Here is a 6,000-nt window from a genome sequence, read left to right as displayed (position 1 = left end):
GCGAGGGAATGGAGACTGAGTGATCAAGGTAAGGTTTCAACATGTTTATATGACACACGTGAGTTTTCCTCTAGCACGTAATTGTTGGGGCTAAACTTTTCTTGTATCACATATGGACCTGAGAAACGGGCGAGCAGGGAGGAACCGGGTAGCAGCACAAGGACTAGGACGTGGTCACTAGACTGGAAGACCTTGCAGACTTATCAAATTGCCTTTTCATATTCTCCTGCACGGCTCCCAGAGACTTCCGAGCCAATTTCGTAACCGCTGACATCCAATCATGAAGGGAACTAACAAACTTGGACACATTCTGCAAAGGGGATGACACACCTGGGGACAACCATTGCTCCTGTAATGCCTTCAGGGGACCTCAAACAGTGTGACCGACACCAGTTCAGCAGGACTAAACCCGGTCGATTCTTGGACAGCAATGCGTATCGCAAAGAGGAGAAGTGGCACCCTCTCATCCCACTATATCCCTACGTCTAAACAGAAGGTATGAAGCATATTTGTAAATGTTTGGTGAAATCATTGCCTCTTGGCTCTCAGGGTGGTAGGCGCTGGAAATTGTATGACTCACCCCCAATTCGTGAACGACTTGAGCAGATAGTTTCGACGTGAAATTGGTACCTTGATTTGACTGCACATGTTTAGGAAGCCCAAAAGTAGTAAAAAACTTGATCAAATGCTTAACTATGACAGGGGTCGGGAGACTGCGAACAGGGATGGCTTCCGGGAATCGAGTAGCGGTACACATGAGGGTGAACAAGTCCATGTTCCCCGACCGAGTTTTTGGCAATGGGCCCACACAGTCAATAAGCACATGCTCAAAGGGTTCACCGATTGCAGGTATCGGACGTAATGTAGCCGGTAGAATAGTCTGATTAGGCTTACCCACTATTTGGCAAACATGACAAGATTTACATCAGCATTAACACCAGGCCAAAAAAAATGTGCCAAGAGATGGGTTTAACGTTCCCCTAATCCAGAGAGGACCCAAACATGTGTGATCGTGAGCGAGGGACAACACATAATCCCGATATAACCCGGAGACTACCACCTGAAACACAGTAGCCCACTCGAAAGGCGAGTCCGGAGGGGTCCATTTCCTCATCAACACTTGGTTACGATAAAAATACACAGTGGGGTGGTCCTTTAACTCTGTCTTTTCCACAGCGGAGGTACGACAAGCCTCCAAGGAGGAATCACCCTCCTGTGCCATGATTAGAGCGTCCGTAGTGGAGGGGACCTCAGGGGAAACAGCAAGTTTCACAGGGACCAGGGATTCAGGATCACTTTTTGAAGGAGCTGCCAGTGCAGGTTAGCCAAGTCAATATGCGCGAACCTGTGCCGCAGGGCGCGGGTAAGCACACAAGCAGGAAACACGGTTGTGAGTTCCACCGCATCATCATTTACACATAGCACGGGGTCGGGGATGACTTTGGATAAAGGGACAAGTCTCTCTCTCGCAATATCATTACCCAGAACGAACGTAACACCCGGAATAGGTAATTGTTTTTTTACTGCAACACGCACATATGCACATATCCAGAGAAATCGGGGGTACTCAGGTATACTGCGTGTAGCGGAACAGCGGCCACACGCAAATCAATGCCCTGCACCAACACATCAGTACCACAATAGGATGAATCACCGAGTGGAACAACATCTTCCACTAGGAATGACTGGGCAGCACCCATGTCCCGCAGGATAGTCACAGGGTGTCACACCTCACTTTCACCGAGCGAAACAGAACCGGTAAACACGAAACGTTGGAAGGTAAGTTCAACAGTCTGGATTGCTGGTAAAGCACTGTTAACACAAGCAGTGATCTGCACCTTTCTAGTCGCAACACGGGCATCTTTACATTTAAGGGCCGGTCAGACTGAAATGATGTGACCCACCTCATGGTAGTAGAAGCATTCTCTCTTCTCCACAGGTGGTGGAGACGAAACGGACGAAGGAGAAGATGCTACCGGACGGGGTCCAAGTTTACGAGCTAAGGGAGTCGGGGTAAACACAGTCTTATGTGTTAACACAAATTCGTCAGCAAGGGTGTCAGCCAGAGAAAGAACCTTTTGTTCATTTAAGTACAACATTACACAATCGGGAACACAATTTTTAAACTCTTCTAACAACAACAGCTGTTTGAGCTGATCAAAGTCGGAGACACCACTTGCAGCGCACCATTTGTCAAACAAAAGAGCTTTCTCACGAGCAAACTCAACGTGGGTTTGGCTGGCGGTTTTATTCAGCTTCCGGAAATTCTGCCGTTAAGCCTCAGGTACTAACTCATACTCGCGTAGCACAGTAGCCTTAACGATGTCGTAATCTAGGCTCTATTTTAATGCTTGAGCCGAGCAGACTTCCTGAGCCTTCCCCACTAACTTGCACTGTAATAACAGTAATCACAGATGCTTAGGCCAGTTCAAGGTCGTAGCAATCCTCTTGAAAATAGTGAAGTAGGCATCTACCTCATTTTCCTGAAACACAGGAACAAGACCGATATGGCAGCTAACATCAAAGCACGAATTTCTACCTCCAATTTCCTGGGAGACTGGTGAACCTGAGGGAGAATGAAGGCTAGATCGAGGAGTGTCTAGGGCACCAGCCCGGTCACGGGCAGGCAGGCCGGCTTGAGGGGGTCGTACTCGGTGAGTGTACCTTACATGGAAGGGGCACAGGTTTTTGTTCACCCATGCTCATCCTGCATAATGCCACCTCCTTATCAGCCTCAATCTCCACAGCCCTGACACAGAGTAGCTGAGCCTGGTGCTCCTGCCTCTTTATCTCCAGTTTCAGTTCCCTAAGCCGAATAGTGAGAAGCAGATCCTCCCTGGTTGAGCGAGGATGGCCGAGATCCATGCGCATCCCCAGCCCCAGATCGATGCCGCCAGCTTCGAATCAGGTCGTCCTGCAACACTTGCTTTATAACCCACTTAAAGGCTTCAGCGGGGACCAAAACATTAAAGAAGTCCGCTATTGCTAGCAGATCGTCTTCACGGCACCTATCGAACTGTTCAAGTGTGGGGTAAAGAGTGAAAGCAATGAGGTCGAACTGGGCCATTACTACTAACACCACTACAACACCCCCCCACAGAAAAACCCACCAGACAAACACCGGTAAAAGAGAAAGGAAGGGACGAGCCCCCAATTTCTGTTACGATCCAGTCTAGCGTTGAAGCGTGGCAGAAAGGACATGGAACAGGGAAAGGGAAAAACAAGACAACCAGGGGCGGACGAAAGGAACACGGGACACAAATGGATCTTTTTTTTTATAGTTTTTTTAGTATTTTACATACACTTTTACAAACACCAGGTGTAACAGACTTTGGGAGTGACAATGGCCAAAACAATACACAAAACACCGCTATGAACCCCAATCTAAGCTAGTCCTACGCGAAAAACAAAACATAAACAAAACAACAATGCTAAGTCCTAGCTCCCTAGCCACACCAACCATTAAGCAACCTGTCGCCCAGAACAAAAATGGCAGTCATTTCGTACGCACGACAGCACAAACACATAGGAAACACACAATCCAAGACGAGTATCTGAGGGGGCCAGCAAAAGAATGGTCAACAAACAGGTGGAAGATCAAGACCAAAGGAAACAATCAGAGCTGAGGCAAAGGTACAGAGAAAGGGTGAGGCAAAAATCAGAAACCAAAACCAAAAGAACAGTCATACACACGTAATCAAACCAAACAACAATTCAGTAATAAATTGAAGCAATGAGCAAAGCTCTTGAGGTGTGCGAGCTGTGGCCATTTCTTTGCACCAACAGGAAGTAGCACCAAAGACAGGGGGCGTGGTCAGGCCTGGATGGTGGAGCCGAAGGGAGCAACCGGCGAATGGGGACGAGGGTGGGAAGTCTGGAGGACCCTTAAGAACATCCCCAAATCGCTTATGGCACATAACATACATATATTGGTCAAGGTGGAGCCAAATTTGAAATATGTCATGTTGCTTTTGTTTTCTTGAGTAATTACCTATGCAAAGTAATCACTAAACTGATTAACAGTGTCCTTATCATTCTCAATTAACAGACCCGCACTCTTTGCAGGTGTATGACTTCAGCTTTTGTAGCCCCTTTGGCATTGAAATATTGCAAACAACTTTTAACACTGACATTTGACTACAATGCAACTTTCCTTTCTACACTTCTCTTAGTACATCTAATATTATTTTTCAACTTGTCCTGCAGGTTAAAATACTACTGTTTTATTCCACTATAATTTATTTCTGTCCATTGATGGTACAGAGCCCTTATCTTCTTAACTTTCTTTTTTCATTTAAGTTGAAAACCACCTTGGCTGTATTTTCCTAGGTTTGTTTTTGTGACAAAACTTAGGCTTGCCATAAGGTGTTTTTCAAAAATTCCCACACCTCTTCTATAGTCTGGCTGTTTGCCTCCATGCAGTTTAATGCGTTATCCTATTATAGTTTACCTTCCTAACATTGTATTTTTTTGTTTTATGGACATGAAAATTTACCTCAAATTTAACCACATTAACTAATGCTAAGTTGATCAAAAACCTCAAGTTTCTATATTTGAAAATATAAGGTTGAGAGTGACTTCTCCTCTGGAGGGAGATTTCACAAAAAAAGCAGTTCTATTCAATTTCCAACATGTTTTCCACCATAGGGAGTGAAGCCTAGTTCATATTTTACACTTTCCATGTACAATTTCTGGTCTGAAGACAGGCAACTTCACGGCAGCTTGTGTTTATACTGTGGATACGGATGGTTGCTAGATGGGCATTTGATGTAAGAGTGTGAGATAATGCCACTTATTAAAAAAAAAATTATGACAATTATGAAAAGTCATAGGGGTCACTGCCAGACGGGGTCTTCTGATGTCACAGTTAGTGACACAATTTTTCCCCCAATTCTTACACCTGTTGCTAGGTATAATATGAATGGAGTATAAGAAATTGTAGAATTTGCTTTTGTGTGAGGGGAGACTGTGTTAGAAGAAAAAAAAGACATTTAGTAAGGAGACAGATGAGTAAGGAGCTTACCCAGGCATATGAATATGTGCGGGATTTGTCTGACGGGTAGTAGTGGAGCCCGTGCGATCAGCGTGAAGCTATTCACAAGTCTGTTGGTACCGGTTACGTGAACAGTGCAGCCCATCTTGAGCAGCAGCAGCAAGATGCCTGTCAAGCAGCAGACTGTTTATCTGATCGAGTGTAACCATATGCTGGGGTTGCTGCTAGTCTGGTTCTGCTGCAAGGTCAGCGAAGTCCCCGGCAGTCTAGAGCCTCAAAACATTGGTGATAAGGAAGTCTAGTAGTGTCTCAAGTTGGCACCAGGAAAGGACCTTAGGATTCTCAGAGTGCATCATCCTGGTATTGTATAGTTGTCAGACTCAGAAAATGAAGGACTTGGAACTTAGGATGAGTGGGGGTGTCTCTTGAGGATACCGGTCCTCCAGTAAAAATGCTTTGCCGCCATGTCTGCCTGTGTCTCTGTGAAACTTTTGTGACAGGGAGGGAGGAGGGTAGAGGAGTGGGTAAGCTGACCCTTTTCACTAACCAGTGCGTTTATGTGTGTGTGTCTTTTTTGAAGGGGGAGTGAAGCCTAGTTCATACTTTACACTTTCCATGTACAATTTCTAGTCTGGAGACAGGCAACTGCATGGAAGCTTATGTTTATACTGTGGATACGGATGGTTGTTAGATGGGCTATATGGATAACTGAGGTGCATTAAAATTGGGTGAGCAGGCAGGGCATGAGCAGCCCACCACTGGCAGACAGTAGATCCCTGCATACCCCACCCACCCCCAAGGCCCTGAATGATGACTATTCTGCAATTAAAATTGGGGGTAGCACATTGGACAATGGTAGGGCCTGAGGACCAGGCCATGTGGTGTAACCCAGCCTTTCAGCCTCCACAGCCCTGCACTGCCCCCCACTGACCCTTGTGTATTGTGATGAATGTGTAGGAGACAGGGGCACAACTTGGGCACGCGAAGCATGGGCCCCTTCCGAGGTT

The sequence above is a fragment of the Brienomyrus brachyistius genome, unplaced genomic scaffold (assembly GCF_023856365.1).
Source record: "Brienomyrus brachyistius isolate T26 unplaced genomic scaffold, BBRACH_0.4 scaffold55, whole genome shotgun sequence".
In the NCBI taxonomy this organism is placed as follows: domain Eukaryota; kingdom Metazoa; phylum Chordata; class Actinopteri; order Osteoglossiformes; family Mormyridae; genus Brienomyrus; species Brienomyrus brachyistius.
The sequence above is the reverse complement of the archived record's forward strand: the minus strand, read 5'-3'. Positions refer to the sequence as shown.